At 42.6% G+C, this 25,521-nt stretch overlaps 1 protein-coding gene across 12 annotated transcripts in view; it reads right to left on the bottom strand.

Annotated features, from left to right (window-relative positions):
• AFDN (afadin, adherens junction formation factor) overlaps positions 1-25,521 on the bottom strand; it is a 138,853-nt gene that overhangs the window by 98,760 nt on the left and 14,572 nt on the right. The window lies entirely within an intron of this gene.

Genomic DNA, 25,521 nt, shown 5'->3' with positions numbered 1-25,521 from the left:
TTACAATCTGTCTCCTTCTTACGTGTCTCAAGTATAAGGTAACGGCTGTGGAGCACCTGACGTCAGAGCCGTCAGCAAACGCCAGGCACACCTGGACAGGCATCGTTTTATCACGTCTTTATAACAACCCAGTGAAGCAGATACTATGACCAAACCCAATTCTCAAGATTTGGTCTTTAAAACTCACGGAGTCTGAGTATCTTGCTCAAGCAGTTGGTTATGCAGCAAATCCAGAATTAAACCCAGATCCACTGAACTTTGAAGTCCATACGCCTATCTGCCCGAGGTGCCAGCCCATCCCGAGATTACAAAGCCTAAATGAAGAGACTGTTCTAAAAGCAGAGGGGAGATGTTAACCCCAATCCTACCATGAATGTGAAGAAATGGAAACTCAACGTTCGCGGAATGTAACTGTAAGTAATTTTCACTATGAACTACTTGCCCCAAATCAACAGACACAATTTAGATTTTTCTTAAAACCTTACTTCTAGAGAAAAATTCGACAGAATGTCAACCAAAGACTACTTCAAGCAGGCTGAAGCCCATGTGACTGTGGAAGGCTCCTTCCCATGGCTTCCTTTTTTTTTTTCTTTTCAATCAATTACGAGATGGTTATTCAGGCCCTTTGCTATCACTGTAAAAATAAGACTCAGCAGTTCACATCCCACAGACTGGGAACCATCGCATCAAAGAGAATCCGTGTTTGTTTGGCAGGTTACACTTTATCTGGGGATGTAAGAGAGTGAGGTCCAGGGTTCCCGTGCACCCCATTACTCCCATGAACACAGAACAAAGCACAGCTCCCCACCAACTCCTGAGGAGCACTTGTGACCCGACCCCGAGGTTCTGTGCTCAGCCTCCTGCAGCAAAAAGCCTCGGCCGGGCTGCTCTTCAACGGCCGCCTTTCTCTCCCCGCCACGTCTGACACATGGAGTCTCTCCACCTCCAAATGTATCCAGAATCCATCCAAAACCTTGTCAAAACCCAGTCGGAGAAATCAGTCCTCGCTTTCTTCCTCGCAGTGGCTTTCGCTCTCAGACGTCAAGTTTCTCCTGCAGCTCAGAGACCATCACAGTCAAGCTTCTGCCCATGTCCCAGTCCAGTAGCCTAACCTTCACTGAAAATTATGAACTGGGAAGTATTTATCTGAAGAAAAGGCAGGCAAATCGAATATTATTGATAGAATGGGGTTAATGGTGTAACCATTCGAAAGTTAAACCGGAAAAACGAGACTATAAGGCACGTTTCTAGCAACGAAGCTTTTACTGTGCTCGCCCAGACCCTGCCCACTGGGCCACCCGCCCTCCCTGTTCCCCCTGCCCCGGGGAGAAACACAGGTAAGTGAGCATGTGTGTCAGAAGAACACCACTGAACCACAGACTCTGGGATGAAGCAGGACCACGGTTACGGGGTGAGAGCTGAGAAAGCTTAATGAATTAGGAGTCTTCTTTGTCTGGCCTGGGTCAAGCAGCAAAAAAAATTAGGCTGATATCCTTTAAAAATAAATATCTCCATCTCCATGTTAGTCTGGCAACCCTAAAGGCCGTAAGTAAGGATGCACGGGAGAGATGCCCTCAACTCAGAATCTGTACGCAGGTTCGGGTCAACGCCAGGAACAGCCAAGGCTTCCTCAGCACGCATCTGCCCCAGGCACGGTGCTCAACACTCTCCACATGGCTCCCCTGGCCCCAGCCCCGGGAAGTCACTCAGGGACCCCCATTCCAGGTTTCACTCTTCCTGCCGACCAACCTCCTCCACAGGCCCCTGAGGCAGCACTTCAGAAAACAACACTTCGTCTGGAAACCTGGTCACACACTGAAGTTTTTATTATGGGAGTCACATTTTTATCCCAGAATTCCGCTCCTTTCACCACCGCCGCCCTGAAATCATCTTTACGCTGCACCCAGCAGTCTCCTCTGAAGGCCCACCCTTACACCTCTCTAGATTACCCTCCGTAGCACTCAATCGTTTTGATAACTGGGTTGTTCTAAATACATCATTTGTGATGAGAATAAAACAGCTAGATACACCTACAGGTCCCGAAAGACACGAAAGCACCAGCTTCTCTGAGAACGGCCAACAAGTAATTCCCAACTACCAGACATTGAAGGAACAGAGGCAGCATCTGTGGCTGAGAGGGGCTGCCCACCCCAGCTGGGCAAGAACAAAGGAAAGCATCTAGAACTAGATGGAGGCAAGCCTGGAGACAGCCCCCCGTATCCTTGGTCACCCTCATCAAAGTCCCTCACGTACAGATTACTACCCTTTATAGGTACAAAGAAAACTACAAATATTAACCCTCCATTATTGATGTGTTTCAGCTACTGATCTTACATAAAATGTTGAGATAAAAGATTTTTTTTTAAATAGAGTAAACCCAGGGTTACAGATACAGGTCTCCAGCAAGCAACAGCTGTCTACAGAGAAGTAATAATATTTCTATTGATGTTTTTAAAGAAAAAATTCTCCAGGTCTGTCGAGCCTAAATAAAGTAGCCAATAAAAACGACCTTTGATTTGATTTCATTTGCACTAAATAAGTATTAATAAATAACTATTAATTAGTTTGCCTGGTGACCTTGACATCACACAGAACATGTGAGTAGAGTCGTCACTGGGGTGGTCCCTTAATGAATGAACACATTAGCGTTCTGTTCGATCATTCAGCTAATTTTGGCTGGTGTGAGTAAGTCCACAGAATTTTATCAAACCTAAGAAGACTGCTAAAATCAAGTTCCTGAACCTAAAAACTGGGCATGTAGTGACCAAACTAACAGTAATAACTAACTAATATATATGAGGGTCTACCACGTGCCAGATACTGACGGTTCAGCATTTAATTCCCCAAACTAAGGGTTAGGTACTACCATCAGCCCCACTGCACAGGGGAAAAAAGAAAAAGGAGGTCCAGAGAGGCTAAGCACATGAGCTACAATCACACAGCCACCAAGTGGCGGGCTGCAGGCACCAGAGGAGCCCCAGAAGAAACAAGTGGACAGCTGAGTAACTGAGAGCGAAGGTTCAGAGGGGCTGGAGACCTGGACAGCACGTGCTCAGCTGCAGGTGCCCTCATGGCCCCCACTCCCCACAGAGCCCAGCCCGGCGCAGGGGGACACCCGGGGGAGGCACAGCAGGGCACAGGAGAGCAGGCACCCCTGAGGGAGTCTTCATCACCCACGTGAGCTCGGATGCCCTCAACTATAAAGTGGAGGCGCCAGCAGTGCCTGGGCCCCTTCCTAAGGTGACTTCCTCTCGGCCGCTCCACAGACGGCAGCTCTTCTGAGATGAGGAGCTTTCATTCACAGTCCAGGTCCTCCCTCGGTCTCCAATGCTTCACACATAAAAATCAAAACACATTTGAGTCAAAACTTCCAGCAACAATGTCTGATGCCTCCAGCTATGGTTGTCTGTTCTCACCTGATCAGAACTCTGAAAAACAAAACTTTACACTTGCAATCAGTAGCCAGCTGGAATTCTGATGCTGCTGCAGCCAACACGGCCGTAATTTTATAAAGGCAAACATTTCCTTAAAAAAGACTCCTCCCCTCCTTAGTGCTGGTTACACCTATCACCCAAGATAAAACAGCATTTAAAATAAAAGCACTGGGACGTCCCTGGTGGCGCAGTGGTTAAGAATCCACCTGCCAATGCAGGGGACACGGGTTCAATCCCTGGTCTAGGAAGATCCCACATGCCACGGAGCAACTAAGCCCGTGAGCCACAACTACTGAGCCCGCGAGCCACAACTACTGAGCCTGCGAGCCACAACTACTGAGGCTGCGAGCCACAACTACTGAGCCCGCGAGCCAGAACTACTGAAGCCCGCACACCTAGAGCCCGTGACCCACAACTACTGAGCCTACATGCCACAACAACTGAAACCCGGGCACCTAGAGCCCATGCTCCGCAACAGGAGAAGCCACCGCCATGAGAAGCCCGCGCACTGCAACAAAGAGTAGCCCCCGCTCGCCGCAACTAGAGAAAGCCCTCATGCAGCAACGAAGACGCAACGCGGCTAAGAATAAATCAATCAATAAAAGACTTGACCTTAAAAAAAAAAATCTTTAAAATAAAAGCACTGCTGCAGGGCCTCCCTTATCTGGGTGAAGTGCTGCCTGCTGGCAGCGAGTTTTCAGGGAGAAACTTCTGTCTGGAGCCGGCGGGACAGTAACCAAGCCCCTCTCGTCACCTGCGTACTGCATGTCCACCACAGCAGCTCAGTGCAGAGGGAAGGAAAAGACAACATAACCATCACTTGGTTCCTTTCCTTGACTTACTTTTCCTGACAGGAAAACACCTTTCTTTTTTTCCTGAAGGTATATACTCACCTTTACATAAAGTGAGAAACACGATCACTGACGAATTCTACAACAGAAATGCAACACTGCTTGGGGCTGTGTTAACCACTCTGAAACAAAAGCATTTTCATGTTTATCAGAAAGAATGCAACAGACAAAAAAAAGAGAGAGAGAGAAGGCTTCTTATGAAATTACACACTAAAGAGCCAAAGCAAGGAACCACGAGTTAAAGATGGAGACTTGCTTTTCAATATTTTATCAATATCTCATTAGTGAATGAAACTGATAACCAATCGGCCTTCTTATCCAAACGAGCAGAAACTCACCACAGCAACCCCCAATCTCCTCTGGCTCAAGCTAATCAGAACGACTTGCTCTAAAGCTTAAACAGGGCAACCAGGCTCCACTCACGTTTCTTCTCCTCACTTTCAGCAGTTATTTGAAATCCACGTCTTAGCCTGTAGCACAACAATGCTACCTGCAAACAGGTAATCAGCTTCCCAACCCCCATGGAGGGCACAGCCACTGACAGGACCACCACTTTATCACACACACACACACACACACACACACACACACACACACACACACACACACACACACACACACACACACACACACACACACACACACACACACCACTACATAAACCATCAACAGCACAACCGCCATCTGACTCACGTTGTTAAAAACAGAAGTAACATTTCAATGTCAACAGGTTAGGTAGAGAATGGAAGAAATACTTGAATATGGGTTTCTGCAATCTTACTTGTATAAACACTATCTTTTAAACTTGTATGAACTATTTTTTAAACCAGTACTTCAAGAATACTTTTTAAAATTATATGCATTTCATTACCTAAAACTTTTGCAAGACAAATACTCCTGAAAGCTTAAAAGAACTATCTGGAAAGTACCTTCACCCACTTCTGCCCATGGCAATCATTTCTGTTTCATCACCCGGCCTCCGCAGGGCTCCGTCACTCTGTGTGACATAAACTGGCCTACAGGCACACCTCACTGTACTGCACTTCACAGATGCTGCGGTTTTTACAAATTGAAGATCTGAGGCAACCCTGCGCTGTCAGATGATGAATGGTTAGCAATTTTTAGCAATAAACTCTTTTTTAATGAAGGTATGTACATTGTTTTTTCAGACATAATGCTACTGTGCACTTAACAGACTACAGGATCATGTAAACATAACTTTCATATGCAACCGGAAACCAACACAAATCCGTGTGCCTCGCTTTACTGTGGCATCTGGAACGGAACACACCGTGTCTGCAGCGAGCCTGAGTCGTCATCTGAGAGCAGCTGCTCTGACCCAGCAATCCTCACCCAGCAACAGTTTATACCTGCACACGTCTAACTGGTCTTTATAATAAAATGACTCCAATACATCTTTCTGTCTGAAAATAAAGGCAGAATCTCTAACACATCACAATGCACACCTGTTGGATGCGAGCCAACTACTGTTCTCCTAACATCTTGAGGCTAGGTTACCAAAGCTGAGGAAGACCAAGTTCACTGAAAATGGGAAAAAGTCATCTTTCAGGATAAAAGTTCTCTGGACTAAAAAACTGATCGAAAACACACACGTCCCACAGAGAGAACACACACAGATCGCCCCTTTAATGAACTCTAGCAAAAATCCATCCAGTATCCAACCATGTCAACATTATAAATAAGACAATTCTCTGCCAGAAAACACAGGCTGCCATGAAAACCAATCGGCCAACGTTTTTTTTTTTTAAAGGCCACAGTAATCACTGCCAACATCATCTACTTAACACCTGCCCGCTCACAACACAGAACGACGAGCCATGAAGTCTGCCAGCTCCCAGGCAAGTTCCATCTGTGCTTCCCTGTGATCCTCCATCGGACCCGGAACTCTACCCGCCCTCAGTCAGCATTATAACGGGATCAAAAGGTCAACGTCTTCCCCACGGTCCTCTGAGAATTTTTAATCTGTATCTGAATACCTACCACACAACATACATTGGGGAAGCGAAAGATATGACGACTTGAAGAACACATTAAACCCACATGAGCGAAGAGCAACAATCACAAATGTGATTAAAGACCATCTTTATTTCTACTGTAACCTTTAAGTACTGCACTTGTACAAATGTAAAGTGCAGCACAGAGGTAAACAAAACAGCCCTCAAAGCCACCTCTCTAGGCGGGGGTCTACCCAACTTTGCCATGGATCCTTCGGCAGTCTGGCGAAGCCTATGCAACTCTTCTCAGAATAAAAATGATAAATGGGGCTTCCCTGGTGGCGCAGTGATTGAGAGTCCGCCTGCCGATGCAGGGGACGCGGGTTCGTGCCCCGGTCCGGGAGGATCCCACATGCCGCGGAGCGGCTGGGCCCGTGAGCCATGGCCACTGAGCCTGCGCGTCCGGAGCCTGTGCTCCGCAACGGGAGAGGCCACGACAGTGAAGGGCCCACGTACCGAAAAAAAAAAATGTTAAATGCATAAAATAAAATACAAAGGATTGCAAAGTGAACAATTACATTAAAATACAATTATTAAAATATTTTTAAAACCTGTGACATAGTAATATGAGTATTCTTTATTAACATTAAATAAGGCCTAGATTTTATTTTATGCATTTAAAATTTTAGAACTCCAATTTTGAAGTAGATATGAGATTAAACTCATAAATGAAGAAAATGCTAAATTTCAGTTAGAGGCTAATAAAATTTACTGAAAATTAAGATGTACTTATTTTCTCATCCACGTTGAAAGATCCCATGGGATGTATTCATAGACCTCAAGTTAAGAACGCCGTGGAACATCTCCAGTGATAACAAACGCACCATCCAGCCAAGCAATGGATGCTTTCTTTGTGCAGCTCGACAGCTAGAAAGAACCGCCTTATACAAAAGCAAGATTCATCTCACGTCGCTTTGCCAACTGCTTAACTTTGCCTGTTGGTATCATTTAGACCTGTGTCCAAACCGTGGTTTATGAATGATCATTCTTTTCCATTCACTGATGACGTGAAGCAGGGCAGAGTAGATTTCCCAGGCACCATGCGCTCTGGGCTAGGAGACTTCAGCTCCAGGCGCGGTCCTGTGCACGCCCTGGGCTCCTAGGAAAAAGGCAGTTCTTTCTTACTACCGGTCACGGTAAATGGGTTTAGATGGAGAAAAGGGCTTCTGACGTTTTGGGCTGGATTGATTCCTTGCTGTGGGAGCTGTGCTGTGCTCTGCGGGCTGCCTAGAACATCCCTGGCCTCTATCTACCGGATGCCAGCAGCACCCACCCAGCTGTGACAACCAAAATTGCCTCCAGATACCTGCACAGACTCCCCAGGGGATAAAACTGTCCCGGTGGGGACCCAAGACTCAGAATAAGCCTGGAACCTCTTCAACATCACATTCTAATTCCCATTCAACCAAGTCTTCTCCTACCTGGGACATAATCTCAGATCCACTTACTATTGTGTTCACTTCTCTCCTGAACACATTCATGTTCTAGCCTCTGAGCCTCAAATAGTTTCCAGACTTGATCACAGAACTCCAGGTGTGTCTAACCAGCTGCAAATATACTGCTAATGCTAATATCATACCTGTAATTAATGCAATTTAAGATGACATTAGCTTGTTGGAGAGCACCTAATACTGCTGTTTCACAGGAGGTTCCAGTAAAATGACAAGTCTTGAGTCACTGCCCCATTAGTCCACCCAGGAACCTTTCTCCAGCTTGGCACTAATTTGTTAAGCAACAGCCTTTGGGTAAAACTAATCACCCGGTTCCTAATTCATCTCACTGCACTTAGATCCAGCCCTTAAACAGAAGAACAGGATGAAAGACACTGTTGAATTCCTTGATTAAAGTCCAGACACATCATGACTAATGCATTTCCTTGATCTACAAATCTGGCAGCCCTACTCTCTCTCTCTCACTCAGGCATACACACAAAATGACATCACTGTATCCACTGAGTCAGGCTGGTTCCTGTGAATGGGATTACATAGCTTTCCAACCCCAAGATTCAGCTTCCTTTTCAGTCCTACCACAATCACAGAGAGCATTTCTATGAATAGTTTAAGTTCATCTCTACAGTGTTAGTGTAAATAGTTTACACATTGCTTTTAAAACTTGTGTAATAAATAAATATCCTCATGGAAACCCACACTTTAAAAATTATAGATGTCATCATAAGGCAATTTAAGAAATGTTAATAAACTTGTCTACATAAAAATAAACTTGATGGGACTTCCCTGGTGGCACAGTGGTTAAGAATCCGCCTGCCAATGCAGGGGACATGGGTTCAAGCCCTGGTCCAGGAAGATTCCCACATGCCGTGGAGCAACTAAGCCCGTGCACCACAACTACTGAGCTTGCGCTCTAGAGCCCGCGAGCCACAACTACTGAGCCCGCGCACCTAGAGCCCACGCTCTGCAACAAGAGAAGCCACTGCAATGAGAAGCCTGCGCACCACAACGAAGAGTAGCCCCTGCTCACCGCACCTAGAGAAAGCCCACACGCAGCAACGAAGACCCAACGCAGCCAAAAATAAAAATGAATTTAAAAAAAACCCAACAACTTGAATTTAGCAAAAAAAAAAAAGGCACACAATAAGTGAAGTCCAAAGACCAGTGACACACTGGGGAAAAAGCATTTCGAACTTACATGACAGAAAGAAATATAATGTAGTATATAAAAAGTCTCTAAAATTTGAGAAGAAAAACATAAATAACCCATTTTAAAATGGGTAAAAAAAGCCTCAACAGTTACTTCACAAAGAAGTGAATATGACTCAAGTATAAAAAAGGGTGAACCACCTCATTAATGATAAAACTTCAATACTTTAAAATAAGATAACAAGGGCTTCCCTGGTGGCGCAGTGGTTGAGAGTCCGCCTGCTGATGGAGGGGACACAGGTTCGTGCCTCGGTCCGGGAGGATCCCACATGCCGCGGAGCGGCTGGGCCCGTGAGCCATGGCCGCTGAGCCTGAGCGTCCGGAGCCTGTGCTCCGCAACAGGAGAGGCCACGACAGTGAGAGGCCCGCGTACCGCAAAAAAAAAAAAGATAATAAGATGCCGTTTCTCAATCAAATTGGTAAAAATCTGAAAGTTTGACAACATCCTCTATTAGTGGGGCTGGCAAAACAAGGTACACCAAGGAGCAGAACTGTGGCAATATTTGGCTAAATGAGATACACATGTACCTTTTGACACAGCAATTCTACTTTTGTGGATCTATTCCAAAGATACACTAGCAAAGTTATTCACTGTAGCACCATTTATAACAGCAAAAGTTTGGAAATGCTGCAGCAAGGTATGCTGGTTGAATAAACTCTGGTCCTTTCATATAATGGAATAAAATGCTGCCACTACAAGAAATGAGGAAACTCTTCACCCTGTGACATGGCACGGATCACAAGTACACAGTTAAGTGAAAAAAGCAAGGAACAAAACAGTGTATATGGTAAGCATCTTTTATGTGAAAGGGCAAGAAACACACACATACACCCCTGATCATATCTGCACGAAGAAACCTTCCCTAAAGTGGATAAACCAAAATGTAATAAAAGATGGAAGCAAAGCCTTTCTAAATCCACTTTATTATACAGCTTCAACTCTGGACCCATTTAATTATTTTAAAAATTAAAACTTAAACGAAAAGTAAACACTAAAAATTTAAAACAAACAGAAATTAACATCTAACTATATATGAAGTTGGTCACATTGCCATATAGAAAAAAGACTCATTTTCAAGTGACCTTAGAAAAGTGTTTTGACTTTACATTCCTAGTAGACTCTATTCTAAGGATAATTATTTTGCGAAAAAATATTAATCTTTATTCAGAAGCCCTATTGTTAATAATAATATTAGTACCATTATGCCTAATACAAGAACTACATGATAGAATGAAGCAAACAAGTACTGTGTTAATATAGTTACAAACACACAATTTTCAATGTAAGAGAAAAGAGACTTTTAAAAATCAAAGTAATTACATATAAACCCAGTAGGGCCAAATCTGAACTGGAAACATCAGTAGGAACTCATGGATTTTTTTTCCCCACAGAAAAGTATCTTCTAGCTCTTACCACTGAAATGGTCACGAAGCAAAAGACAAGCTGTAGAAATAAGCACCTCTGGCACCTAGACCGTTGTCTCTAAATACTACTCTCCACTAAAAGGAACCCAGGCTCCCTGGAGAAATGGTTTAATCCAGGTATAGGTCACAAAATGGACAAGATGAGTTTGGGACACCTTGTTATGCCAGAAAACAAGGAAGTTCTCAAAAAAAACTTCTCAAAAAAAAAAAAAAAACCCTCTAGCCAAACAAAAGGTGCACCTGGCCAAACCCAGACAATTTGAATACCGGCAAGAAGAATGGCTGCAACTCACAGAGACACAGAATCCATGAAAATCCTCAAGTTTATAATGACAGTAAACAGAAATGAGAAAACCCAAACAAAACCAAAATCACTGTTACCACTGGAGGCGACAAGGGCACCAACTCCTCAGTCGGAAAATAAGCAGTTAAAGTCAAAGAATTAATAATTCCTTTTGCTTTCCTGTAGCTTAAAGGAGGAAGATGTGCTTCTGTTTTTTAAAGAATTCCCGCCAATAAATGTGAAAGAAATGACAGAATTCCGATCGCGATTTTTCAACCCTTACTTGATTTAGGCGAAGACTGGCACTGGCCGAGCCAAGGACGGGAAGGCTGAGGGGACCCGGCACTGAGGGTGCAGAGGCGCAGGCTGGCCCAGCTCCTCCTCCGCTACCAGCACGGGGCCCGGGACACACACGGCACGGCTTACGAGGCCCTGCTGGATACCGTCACGGCTTTGAAGCTACAGAAACAAGTCACACTCCACCGCCCACCCTTGGAGAAAAGAAAGGGCCCGTCCAGAACAGGGACGTCCTACAGGAAAAATGAGCACTTTTTCTCAGCAAGTCTGACGTGAAATAAAAATGGGGGTGGGAGGGGGGTTAGAATGCTCTAGGTTAAAAGAAACATAAGAGAACTAAATATAACGTGTGGACCCTGTTTGGATCCTGATTCAAATAAATTAACTGTAAAAACACATGCTCGAGGGAGACAGGGAAATCTGAGTGTCGTCTAGATACTAGAAAAGAAGGAATTATGGTTAATTTTGTTGATGGAGCTACCGTATTTACGGTTAAGTTGTTTTGAGATACACACTGAAGTAGAGGGGAAATAACGTTAGTTTTTAGGATTAGCTTTAAAACACTTCAGCTAAAAACAACAACAGAAAATAATGAACTAAGAATGACAAAATTTTGAAAATTCTGAAGTCTGGGGGGTGGATATAAGTGAGTTGTATCTATGTTTGAAATTTTTCCTACGAAAAATATGAAAATAAGTTGTAAGTACAAACTAAATAGTATTAAATATAAACCTGTTTTCATAAAAAGAGACTCTGGGAAAAAATCCGAAGCAATTTGATACCGCAGACAGGTAAGGAATTAACACCAGAGGCCAAACATCTTTCGCTCACACTGAGCAGCCAGTGTGTGGTGGAAAGAAGGTGAGGCAGAGCCTCAGGAATGGCCAGACAGCGGTTAAAAGTCCCAGTGCTTTCACCTAAGGCGCTTGCAGCTCTGGGTAAGACATCTGAGTCTCTCATTTCCTACCTATAAAATGGAGAAGCCACTGTTTATTTCACAGAGTTTTGTGATTACTGTGTTATTTATGGCATAAAACACACCTGCCACAAAAAAGGCACTAAATGATAAATGTCATTTCCCATCTACAAGTTCTCAAGTGTTCATATACTTACATGAGAACTAGTTTGCAAGGTATATAATCCTATCTCTAGCAAAAAAAAAAAAATATATATATATGTATATATACACACACACACACAAATATACACACAAAGGCAAAAAACTGAGCACATATTAAAAGTCTATATGCATGTATATGAAAAATACAAAATACTAAGCTTTGCAGAAAAAACCACACTGTACAACATTCATAGTTCTATTTCTGAAATTCACTGTCCAAAAGTTATCAATCATTTCCAATGCTCTGACTGACTGTAACCAAATCAACACATATAAAATGCTGAAATGTCTTCTTGTTCAAAGAAAATAACCATGTCCCTGAACTCAACCTCAATATTATAATATCCAAAAGAAAATCCAGAAAGATAAATGAGGAAATTGTCTTTTAAAACCTGCTTCTTATATCTGCACTGAGTCTTAAGTATGTGAAATATTAAAAGGAAGTTTCTAAATTTGAACAAGGGTCATGCACCACACAAATTATATACAGAAACTGGTAGACTATCATTGACTGTATTTACAGTAACTTTCATATCAAAGTAAATACTCAAACTATAACAACTGATTCAAAGAAGCTTCCTATAATCAAAATGCTTCCATCTGAATCCTTTTAATATACTAAAAATTGAATTCATAGTACTCAACCTATTTTGATTAAAAAAAAAAACTCAAGCAACTTACCTAAATTAAAAATATGTTCAAATCTCTACTGTAGTATATACTGCATGAGTAAAAAATACATTTTGAAACACAGGCAGTTTTTTGAGTCCTTCCATTTCTTAAGGCCTTTCATATCTTACATATAAGACACTTTAAAGGGGGTTGGAACAAGGTAGAAAGAACAAATTAGAAACAAAATAATTTTTGGATAGAGGGTGCAAAAGCAGTGACGTGAACATTACTGCCTTCTAGTTGGGGTTTTATAAAGAAAACAAAAGACTTTGTTTTGGTACAAGCGTCTGACATTCTCTCCCCTGCTACGATGAGGGACCCTGAACTGCATATCTGGTGCCAACCAGTACCTCCAGACTGTACTTCCTGTTTCACTCTTCATTATCAAATGACCACAGGAGATTGGAATGTCGCTTGGTACCGGGTAAGAGAAAAACAAAAAGGTAATCTGCATAAACTAGTGCAGAGACTTTGGAAAGGAAGCATATTGTTTACAAGTACTTTTTATTTTTTTAATTTTTTTTATACAGCAGGTTCTCATCAGTTATCCATTTTATACATATAAGTGTATATATGTCAATCCCAATCTCCCAATTCATCCCACCAACACCACTTTCCCCCCTTTGTCACCAAACATTTGTTCTCTACATCTGTGTCTCTATTTCTGCCCTGCAAACCGGTTCACCTGTACCATTCTTCTAGGTTCCACATATATGCGTTAATATATATTTGTTTTTCTCTTTCTGACTTACTTCACTCTGTATGACGGTCTCTAGAACCAACCATGTCTCTACAAATGACCCAATTTCATTGCTCTTTATGGCTGAGTATTATTCCATTGTATATATGTACCACATCTTCTTTACCCATTTGTCTGTCGATGGGCATTTAGGTTGCCTCCATGTCCTGGCTATTGTAAATACTGCTGCAGTGAACATCGGGATGCATGTGTCTTTTTTGAATTATGGTTTTCTATGGGTATATGCCCAGTAGTGAGATTGCTGGGTTATATGGTAATTCTATGTTTAGTTTTTTACGGAACCTCCATGCTGTTCTCCATAGTGGCTGTATCAATTTACATTCCCACCAACAGTGCAAGATGGTTCCTTTTTCTCCACACCCTCTCCAGCATTTGTTGCTTGTAGATTTTCTGATGATGCCCATTCTAACTGGTGTGAGGTGATACCTCACTGTAGTTTTGATTTGCATTTCTCTACTAATTAGTGATGTTGAGCAGCTTTTCATGTGCTTCTTGGCCATCTGTATGTCTTCTTTGGAGAAATGTCTATTTAGGACTTCTGCCCATTTTTCGATTGGGTTGTTTGTTTCCTTAATATTGAGCTGCATGAGCTGTTTATATATTTTGGAGACTAATCCTTTGTCTGTTGATTCGTTTGCAAACATTTTCTCCCATTCTGAGGGTTGTCTTTTCGTCTTGTTTGTAGTTTCCTTTGCTGTGCAAAAGCTTTTAAGTTTCATTAGGTCCCATTTGTTTATTTTTGTTTTTATTTCCATTACTCTAGGAGGTGGATCCAAAAAAATCTTGCTGTGATTTATGTCACAGAGTGTTCTTCCTATGTTTTCCTCTAAGAGTTTTATAGTGTTCGGTCTTACATTTAGGTCTCTGGTCCATTTTGAGTTTATTTTTGAATGGTGTTACGGAGTGTGCTAATTTCATTCTTTTACATGTAGCTGTCCAGTTTTCCCAGCACCGCTTATTGAAGAGATTGTCTTTTCTCCATTGTATATCCTTGCCTCCTTTGTCATAGATTAGTTGACCATAGGTGCGTGGGTTTATCTCTGGGCTTTCTATCCTGTTCCATTGATCTATCTTTCTGTTTTTGTGCCAGCACCATATTGTTTTGATTACTGTAGCTTTGTAGTAGAGTCTGAAGTCAGGGAGTCTGATTCCTCCAGCTCCGTTTTTTTCCCCTAAGACTGCTTTGGCTATTCGGGGTCTTTTGTGTCTCCATAAAAATTTTAAGATTTCTTGTTCTAGTTCTGTGAAAAATGCCATTGGTAATTTGATAGGGACTGCACTGAATCTGTAGGTTGCTTTGGGTAGTAGAGTCATTTTCGCAATATTGATTCTTCCAATCCAAGAACATGGTATATCTCTCCATCTGTTGGTATCATCTTTAATTTCTTTCATCAGTGTCTTACACTTTTCTGCATACAGGTCTTTTGTCTCCCTAGGTAGGTTTATTCCTAGGTATTTTATTCTTTTTGTTGCAATGGTAAATGGGAGTGTTTCCTTACTTTCTCTTTCATATTTTTCATCATTAGTATATAGGAATGCAAGAGATTTCTGCACATTAATTTTGTATCCTGCAACTTTACCAAATTCATTGATTAGCTCTAGTAGTTTTCTGGTGGCATCTTTAGGATTCTCTACGTATAGTATCATGTCATCTGCAAACAGTGACAGTTTTACTTCTTCTTTTCCAATTTGTATTCCTTTTATTTCTTTTTCTTCTCTGATGGCCATGGCTAGGAGTTCCAAAACTATGTTGGATAACAGTGGTGAGAGTGGACATCCTTGACTTGTTCTTGATCTTAAAGGAAATGCCTTCAGTTTTTCACCATTGAGAAGGGTGTTTGCTGTGGTCTGTCATATATGGCCTTTATTATGTTGAGGTAGGTTCCCTCTGTGCCCACTTTCCGGAGAGTTTTTAATCATAAATGGGGTGCTGAATTTTGTCAAAAGCTTTTTCTGCATCTATTGAGATGATCATATGGTTTTTATTCTTCAGTTTGTTAATATGGTGTATCACATTGATTGATTTGCGTATATTGAAGAATCCTTGCATCCCTGGGATAAATCCCACTTGATCGTGGTGTATGATCCTTCTAATGTGTTGTTGGATTCTGTTTGCTAGTATTTTGTTGAGGATTTTTGCATCTATATTCATCAGTGATGTTGGTCCGTAATTTTCTTCTTTTGTAGTATCTTTGGTTTTGGTATCAGGGTGATGGTGGCCTCACAGAATGAGTTTGGAAGTGTTCCTTCCTCTGCAATTTTTTGGAAAAGTCTGAGAAGGATGGGTGTTAGCTCTTCTCTAAACGTTTGACAGAATTCATCCGTGAAGCCATCTGGTTCTGGACTTTTGTTTGTTGGAAGATTTTTAATCACAGTTTCAATTTCATTACTTGTGATTGGTCTGTTCACATTTTCCATCTCTTCCTGGTTCAGTCTCAGAAGGTTATACCTTTCTGAGAATTTGTCCATTTCTTCCAGGTTGTCCATTTTATTGGCACAGAGTTGCTTGTAGCAGTCTCTCAGGATGCTTTTTATTTCTGCAGTGTCTGTTGTAACTTTTCCTTTTTCATTTCTTTCTTTCTTTCTTTCTTTTTTTTTTTTTGCAGTACACGGGCCTCCCACCGCTGCGGCCCCTCCCATTGCGGAGCACAGGCTCCGGAAGCACAGGCCCAGCGGCCATGGCTCACGGGCCCAGCCACTCCGCGGCATGTGGGATCTTCCCGGACCGGGGCATGAACCCGTGTCCCCTGCATCGGCAGGTGGACTCCCAACCACTGCGCCACCAGGGAAGCCCTCCTTTTTCATTTCTAATTTTATTGATTTGAGTCCTCTCCCTGTTTTTCTTGATGAGTCTGGCTAATGCTTTATCAATTTTGTTTATCTTCTCAAAGAACCAACTTTCAGTCATTGATCTTTGCTACTGTTTTCTTTGCTTCTGTTTCATTTATTTCTGCTCTGATCTTTATGATTTCTTTACTAAGAAATGGGTTTGGTTTGTTCTTCTTTCTCTAGTTCCTTTATGTGTAAGGCTAGATTGTTTATTTGAGATCTCTCTTGTTTCTTGAGGTAGGCTTGGATTGCTATAAACTTCCCTCTTAGAACTGCTTTTGCTGCATCCCATAGGTTTTGGATCGCTGTGTTTTCATTGTTATTTGTCTCTAGATATTTTCTGATTTCCTCTTTGATTTCTTCAGTGATCTCTTGGTTATTTAGTAACGTATTGTTTAGCCTCCATGTGTTTGTGTTTCTTATGTGTTTTTCCCTGTAATTGATTTCTAATCTCATAGCGTTGTGGTCAGAACACATGCTTGATGTGATTTCAATTTTCTTAAATTTACTGACATTTGATCTGTGACCCAAGATGTGATCTATCCTGGAGAATGTTCCATGTGCACTTGAGAAGAAAATGTAGTCTGCTGTTTTTGGATGGAATGTCCTATAAATATCAATTAAATCTATCTGGTCTATTGTGTCATTTAAAGCTTGTGTTTCCTTATTAATTTTCTGTTTGGATGATCTGTCCATTGGTGTAAGTCAGGTGTTAAAGTCCCCCACTATTACTGTGTTACTGTCAATTTCCTCTTTTACAGCTGTTAGCAGTTGCCTTATGTATTGAGATGCTCCTCTGTTGGGTGCATATTTACTTATAATTGTTATGTCTTCTTCTTGGATTGATCCCTTGATCATTATGTAGTGTCCTTCCTTGTCTCTTGTAACATTCTTTATTTTAAAGTCTATTTTATCTGATATGAGTATAGCTACTCCAGCTTTCTTTTGATTTCCATTTGCATGGAATATCTTCTTCCATCCCCTCACTTTCAGTCTGTATGTGTCCCTAGGTCTGAAGTGGGTGTCTTGTAGACAGCATATATATGGGTCTTGTTTTTGTATCCATTCAGCGAGCCTGTGTCTTTTGGTTGGAGCATTTAATCCATTCACGTTTAAGGTAACTATCAATATGTTTGTTCCTATTACCATTTTCTCAATTGTTTTGGATTTGGTTTTGTAGGTCCTTTTCTTCTCTTGTGTTTCCCACTTAGAGAAGTTCCTTTAGCATTTGTTGTAGAGCTGGTTTGGTGGTGATGAATTCTCTTAGCTTTTGCTTGTCTGTAAAGATTTTGATTTCTCCATCAAATCTAAATCCTTGTTGCATGAAGTAATCTTGGTTGTAGGTTCTTCCCTTTCATCACTTTAAATATGTCATGCCACTCCCTTCTGGCTTGTAGAGCTTCTGCTGAGAAATCAGCTGTTAACCTTATGGGAGTTCCCTTATATGTTATTTGTCGTTTTTCCCGTGCTGCTTCCAATAATTTTTCTTTGTCTTTAATTTTTGCCAGTTTGATTACTATGTGTCTTGGCATGTTTCTCCTTGGGTTTATCCTGTATGAGACTTGCTGCACTTCCTGGACTTGGGTGGCTATTTCCTTTCCCATGTTCGGGAAGTTTTCGACTATAATCTCTTCAAATATTTTCTCGGGTTCTTTCTCTCTCTCTTCTCCTTCTGGGACCCCTATAATGCGAACGCTGTTGCGTTCAATGTTGTCCCAGAGGTCTCTCAGGCTGTCTTCATTTCTTTTCATTCTTTTTTCTTTATTCTGTTCCCCAGCAGTGAATTCCACCATTCTTTCTTCCAGGTCACTTATCCGTTCATCTGCCTCAGTTATTCTGCTATTGATTCCTTCTAGCGTATTTTTCATTTCAGTTATTGTATTGTTCATCTCCGTTTGTTCTTTAATTCTTCTAGGTCTTTGTTAAACATTTCTTGCATCTTCTCCATCTTTGCCTCCATTCTTTTTCTGAGGTCTTGGATCATCTTCACTACCATTATTCTGAATTCTTTTTCTGGAACGTTGCCTATCTCCAGTTCATTTAGTTGTTTTTCTGGGGTTTTATCTTGTTCCTACATCTGGTACATAGCCCTCTGCCTTTTCATCTCGTCTATCTTCCTCTGAATGTGGTTTTAGTTCCACAGGCTGCAGGATTGCAGTTCTTCTTGCGTCTGCTGTCTGCCCTCTGGTAGATGAGGCTATCTAAGCGGCTTGTGCAAGTTTCCTGGTGGGAGGGGCTGGTGGTGGGTAGAGCTGGGTGTTTCCCTGGTGGGCGCAGCTCAGTAAAACTTTAATCCGCTTGTCTGCTGATGGGTGGGGCTGTGTTCCCTCCCTGTTGGTTGTTTGGCCTGAGGCAACCCAACACTGCAGCCTACCTGGGCTCTGTGGTGGGGCTAATGGCGACTCTGGGAGGGCTCACGCCAAGGAGTACTTCCCAGAATTTCTGCTGCCAGTGTCCTTGTCCTCACGGCGAGCCAGAGCCACCCTATGCCTCTGCAGGAAACCCCCCAACACTAGCAGGCAGGTCCGGTTCAGTCTCCTATGGGGTCACTGCTCCTTCCCCTGGGTCCCGATGCACACACTACTTTGCGTGTGCCCTCCAAGAGTGGGGTCTCTGTTTCCCCCAGTCCTGTCAAAGTCCTGCAATCAAATCCCACTAGCCTTCAACGTCTGATTCTCTGGGAATTCCTCCTGTTGCCGGACCCCCAGGTTGGGAAGCCTGATGTGGGGCTCAGAACCTTCACTCTAGTGGGTGGACTTCTGTGGTGTAAGTGTTCTCCAGTCTGTGAGTCACCCACCCAGCAGTTATGGGATTTGATTTTATTGTGATTGCGCCCCTCCTAACGTCTCTTTGTGGCTTCTCCTTTGTCTTTGGATGTGGGGTATCTTTTTTGGGGAGTTCCAGTGTCTTCCTGTCGATGACTGTTCAGCAGTTAGTTGTGATTCCGGTGCTCTCGCAAGAGGGAGTGAGCGCACGTCCTTCTACTCCGCCATCTTGAACCAACCTCTGAACTCCTGCTGAAGGCAAAGTCTAGGAGGACTTCTAACAGCACTAATCTAGCAAAGACATTTAGAAGGCAAAGCGACACTGATGAGAAGAGCTCACTGTTCAACTGAGGAGTTTTCTTAACATAACTGCAAACGAGAATTTTCATGAAAAGAAGCAATCACTGAAGCAGATTCTCACTCTGCTCACCAAAATAACACTTCCAACTTCTATTCCAGAACTGTCCACACTGAAAATAAACATTCCAAGTATGTGGGATAGTTAACTATAAAACATATATATGAATAAACTAAACAGTACATATTCTGGGATAAATTCTTCAGATAATTAATGGACTACGTTGTAGGCATGAACTCAAAGACAAAGATACAGAGAGATGAGAAAAAAGTGTTAGCTTCTGTAAATGGAAGCCTCAAAAACCACTGATTCTATTTTTATATATAAAGTTATACTGTATCTTTTGAAGAAGGTATTACCACTTCTAGACAAAATCAGAAACAGTAACAAATAAGAGTTTTTTTCAATCTAAGATATGGAATACAGAATCAACCTAAAACATACAATGGGGCCCCACAAATAACCTCAACTGATACAAGGCCAGGCAAACAGACCTGAGTTTCCGTCCTGAGATGAACAAGGAGGACAGTCTGCTGGAGCAAAGAAAGCAAAACACGGAAAGGAAGAAAAATCCAGGTAATAATGATGACAGAACCATACAAACAGAAGAGCGCCTGACTCACGTAGGTATGCACCCTAAGAGTCTCCTTGGTTCAGAAGTAAAGTAGCGACCTTGAACTAAGTGCTTTCTTTACATCACCTACTTCAACCCTAACAGCAGCCCTATGAGGTGGGTGCCATTATCTCCCTGTCTTACAGATCCTCACGTGAGCCTTAGAAAAACGAAGGCACTTGACCATGATCACACCGCTAACACCAATGGGCCAGAATTCTTACTCAGGAAAATCTCAAACCAGAGGCCATACTTCTAAGCACCATGTGAAGCTATCTCTGACCTTGTTGTATAAAAGAAGGCTGTAACCCTCCCCACTTCCAGCCACATGCAGACTAAGCAATCGGTAAGCATCCCACTACACGACAGAGAACACAAGTGTGTCAGCATTTTCTGACACACAATGAGTTTATAAAGAGACGTCCAAAAGGGAAGGCCAGAAAAACCAGCACTGAAGCACTGGGCTATAATGGGGGTGGAGGGTCGGGGGAGTCCCATATTGCAAAGAAATTCTAATTAGACTAAATACCTGAATGTACAAAGTTCAACTGTAAAACGTTCAGAATAGAACATGGAGCATATTCATCAAACAAGAGGGAAGAGGTCTAACAGAAGTTTAAGGAGAAGACCGATGAACCCAACTACATTTTAAAGCTTTTAAGTCTACGTGATAAGACATTATAAACAATAAAAAACCATAAACAAAAATATATTGGCAAATATATAATGTACAAAAGATGAGTATTCAGGATTTATAAAGGTTTCCTACAAATCAAGTAGAAAAATACAAACAGCTCACTGAAAAAGATAAGGACAAAATATATATAAATAGGTAATTCAAAGAGAAAATCAGAACGACCATAGACGTAAGAAAACATGTTCACTCACGGAAATCAGGTTAATGTAAGTAATAATTATTATTTCATATATTCCAGCTTACAAAAACATCTGAATATACTGAGGACGTGAGGAATTCTGAGGTCTGAAATGTCAACTGGTGTAACCATCTCAAAGACCAATTTGGCAGAACCTGGTAAATTAGAAACTGTGTATGGCCTCTGACCGAGAAATTACACCTCTAGATATCCTCCTAAACACTGTCGTTAGCACAGAAGGAAACACGGACAAGGGTGTTCTGTAAATCCTCCTTTGTAACACGGGACAGCTATGAACAACCTGATCGTCCCTAGACAGGAGCAGAGATAATGGACAGAGGAATACTACACAACAGTTCAAACACACAAACTATTCTCTACCGTCTTCAGGTCAGTAGTTATCTCTGGAGGTCGAAAGGGAGAAGGAACTATAACTACTAAGTCCTTGAATTTTCTGAGCCTCATTCAACTGAGAGAGATGTAGGTAATAATAGTAATACATCCCTTGTTGATTCGGGAATTAAATGGAGGGACAGGTTGGCTGTGCATCTAAACCACTGCTCGGCGTGTAATATGTCAGAGGCGTGGCCGCGACAGTCACTCATACAGGAGATGGGCCGGGAGGAGCGCGGGACCCCCCAAAGCGCTACCCCCACGGCAGAGGACCCCCCAGGATGCCAACTGTGGTAGAACCATGAACCTCCTAGCCAGAGCTCTTCAGGACAAGGGTTCCCTACAATTTTCCAGTGATAATTCTCCAGGAATGGAAATGGAAGAAAAGGGAAGGAACTGTCTAGAAGGAGGACAAAATAAAAACCATCACCACAGGTCAGATTTCCAAAGCTGGGACACCAGCCAGTTCAAAGGTAAAGCTCACTTCACAGTAACGTTTTTACGCTGTATTAAAAATGTAAATATTCAGTAACACGGGAATAACAATCTATAATAAACGTTTCAAAAAGAAATGAAAACTGTAATTTAGTAACCGAAAAAGACTCAGAACACACCTTAAGCCTAGGGGGTAGAACATTTTTATCTCCAGTTAAATCATCACCATCATCACCCCCTCCTCCTCTTCTTGTCCCCGAACTCTAGGCGATGGGGGAAGAATAACAAACAAAACCGTCTCTGTTCTCACGGAACTTAGAATCGAACAGGAGGAGATCACAACAATGACAGATGGTGATACAAGAATTAAGTAAGGCAGAGGGACCAAAAGTCACTGGGGGATGTAAGTGGAAGGGGGACTTGAACAAAAGCTGAGCTGTAGGGAAGGAACATTCCCAGCAGAGAAAACGAGAGCAAGACCCCAAGCAGAAGCCTGGTGGGCACATCTGAGAAACGGCGAGACCACTGCTGCTAGAGCAGAATGAGACGGGAAAATGCAGCATTAGACCTCCTCAGAAAACAGCATCGTGCTGGGCTTTGGAGGCTGAGCTACACTCTGAGTAACAGTAAAGCCACTTGAGAGCCTGAACAGAAAACTGTATGATTAACTTACGGTTTAGAAGTGCATCTCTGCATGGGAAACAGACTGTGAGGGGGGCAAAGGTAGACAGCGGGAGGGAAAAAAAAAAGCAAGAGGTTACTGGAGCAGCCCAGGCGAGGGAGGAGGCCCTCCTGGACTGGGCCAGCAGCAGGCAGCGGGGATGCCGAGGACAGGCGAGACGATGATGATGCCTGGAAGGCAGAGCAGCCAGGTTCTGCCGCGGCTGATGGAACGGGAGGTCTGCGAGCTGGAACGGGGGCAAGGCTGGGGCGCAAGGTGAGAGCCAAGCGGAGGGCCAGCTGGTGCTCAGGCGGGGAGGCCGCAGGGGATGCAAGTGTGCGCGGAGTGGGGAGTCAGCACTGGGGCCGGACACGTCCCTTCTGGGCAGTGACCACACCTGCAGATACAAACTGGGCCGTGCCGGCACCTGAAGCCCTGAGAAGGAAAGAGCTCCTGTGGGGCAGAGGGGAGGTCACAGCCAGACCTGGGCGCTCCTCCCCGCGGCAAAGGAGAGCTGACCAGACCCGGAGGCCAAGTGCAGATGGAGTTGGGCAGGGGGCAAGTCAGAGGGGCGCGAGGTGGTGACGCATCCGGCGGTTTGAAGGTCACTGGTTTGGGTGAGGTCGAGGGTTGAGCGACTTAGGGTGAAAAGCAATGACAAAGTTCTAAAATTTAACTTTCATCTTTAAAATCAGGCAATTTAAACTGATAGCAAAGTACAGCTGTACTTCATGGTTTTCTTCTTTTATAGGTGGCTGTTCACATCAACCAAATAACCAAACCAGCAAAATAATCATGTAATTACTGACTGTCTTAACAAGGCAGAATCGCTCGGCAGAGTTAAACAACATTTGGTACACACACACACACACACACACACACACACACACACACACACGCAGTTCTAATGATGACTTTTACAATGAGTGATTCCCCTGAAAATGCCATTTACTAGGCATCCAATACGCTACCTCTCCCCCAAATCACATAGAAGATTCTAAAAGATAACACCAGGAAACAAAACCACCTGTTTTTTTTTAATGCTAATCATCATTTTTTAACATATTAATTTCTTTACTGTGATATTTATAGAAATAACATAAACTGAAAAAATACATACCATATCACTAAAACAAATCAAATCAATGAGAAGTTTTAAGTAGTCAGATAACCTTAACTATTTACAACTAACAATAAAGCTAATTTCTGCAAAGCTCGTGACTTAGCTTTGAACTTCTAAAGTTCATATTTTGGTTTTTGGAAAAGGTTTTAAGTTCATTTGCTGCTAAAAAGGAAAAACATACCCCTAAAGTTCATTCTGAGAATCTTCTCAATGCAGAAATAAATAAAATCGTTAAAGTAAAATTAATTTAGCATTTTATAGTTATATTGTAAACTAGGGACACAAAGCAAAACTCCAAACTAGTTCAACATTTAAAGACCTTAGAAACAAACCTATCTATGTGTAAGCCTCCTTCTGATACTATAAAGTCTGGTGGTGGAGAGTTTAATAGAGTTGAGCCTGATCTAAGAAAAAAAGGCTGTCCACGCGCTTACAAAATATGGTAATTACTAAATGTAAAAGGAAAGAGATAGAAGCTCTCAGCTGTAACTCAAGCTAAGACAGCTACAATTTTAAAAACAGGTGCTCCCTTGATCTTTTAGCTACTTTTCAAGTACATAAAAACAAAGAAAGAAATGAGCAGTAAAATACATTCACTTACGGATATAAAATTAGAAGACCAAAATGACTAAGTAAAAAAAATGTTTTTAATACAGGGTAAAACATCAATATGCATTTGTACAAATTGAAAAGATTAAAACAAACATCGCCACAGAAAAAGGGATACTTCACCTAAAAAGTATAATGGCCAGTGACTTCGTGAAAGACACTCCACCTGAACAATGAACAAGGAAATGTGAAGTTTGAAACCGATGACCTTTTAACTGTCAGACTGAAAAACTGGTTCTCAATATACAGCGTTAGGTAAAGGGTCATACCCACAACCGTGGGGGTATGAACTGCAACAGCCTTTTAAGGTAAGAATTTGGCAAAGTCTATCAAAATGTTCTGTGATGTAAATTCTGCTTCTGGAAATCTATTTTATAGAAATACGACTACAGAAAGAGATGTTAGCAAAATGTTCACAGGAGCATTACCGAAACACTGTATTGCAGAGCATGAATAGTATGACTAGTACGCGGAATATTAATTACATAGCTATCAAAAATTAAGAGAATTTTATATAGGTGTTATAAAGGTGTCTATAGCTTCCTTTTGAGTAAAAATAAGTCAGTTACTACTCACCTAAAAGTCTTACTTAATTTTAATTCTTCAACAGCCACTATCGCAAGGAGGTTCTGCTCCTGGGGCCAGTCAGACACTGAACCGTCAACAAAATGTAACCACAGAAGGTTCTAACTAGAGATCACAGCTCTAGGTAAAAAGCAGCGGCGTTTTTCTGGAAAGAATCTATCCTTTCTTACGATGTGCTGTCAAGTCGTTAGTCTCTGCAACGAGCTACGCGTGTTTCGGAAATTCCCTAATTCCTAGCGAAAAAGCACACGTCAGGCCCCCGTCTTCTTGCAGAGACCCCACAGCAACTCCGAGACACGCGCGGCGCAGGAGAGGAGGAGAGAAGGCGGCACAGGGGAAGCGGCCACCAGGACACCAGCCCTCCCACGAACCACCGCCCCGCGGCTCCCATGACCCAGCAACACCAGCAACATGTGCCCGTATCCACGCAAGCGCGCCGTCTACGGTCAATGTCTTAAGTAAATGTGCTGTGTCAGCTCCGCTCCACACCAACCTGCCCGCTAGACCTCAGGATAATGGTCCCATACTTAATTACAGGTCTTTTCTGAATTACAGAAATAAGGAGGGCTTCCCTGGTGGTGCAGTGGTTGAGACTCCGCCTGCCAATGCAGGGGACACGGGTTCAAGCCCTGATCCAGGAAGATCCCACATGCCGCGGAGCAGCTAAGCCCGTGCGCCACAACTACTGAGCCCGCACGCCTAGAGCCCGTGCTCCGCTACAAGAGAAGCCACCGCAATGAGAAGCCGGCCCACCGCAACGA

This window comes from Tursiops truncatus, chromosome 12 (genome assembly GCF_011762595.2).
Source record: "Tursiops truncatus isolate mTurTru1 chromosome 12, mTurTru1.mat.Y, whole genome shotgun sequence".
NCBI lineage: Eukaryota > Metazoa > Chordata > Mammalia > Artiodactyla > Delphinidae > Tursiops > Tursiops truncatus.
Note: the sequence above shows the minus strand (reverse complement) of the source record. Positions and strands in the feature narration are given on the sequence as shown.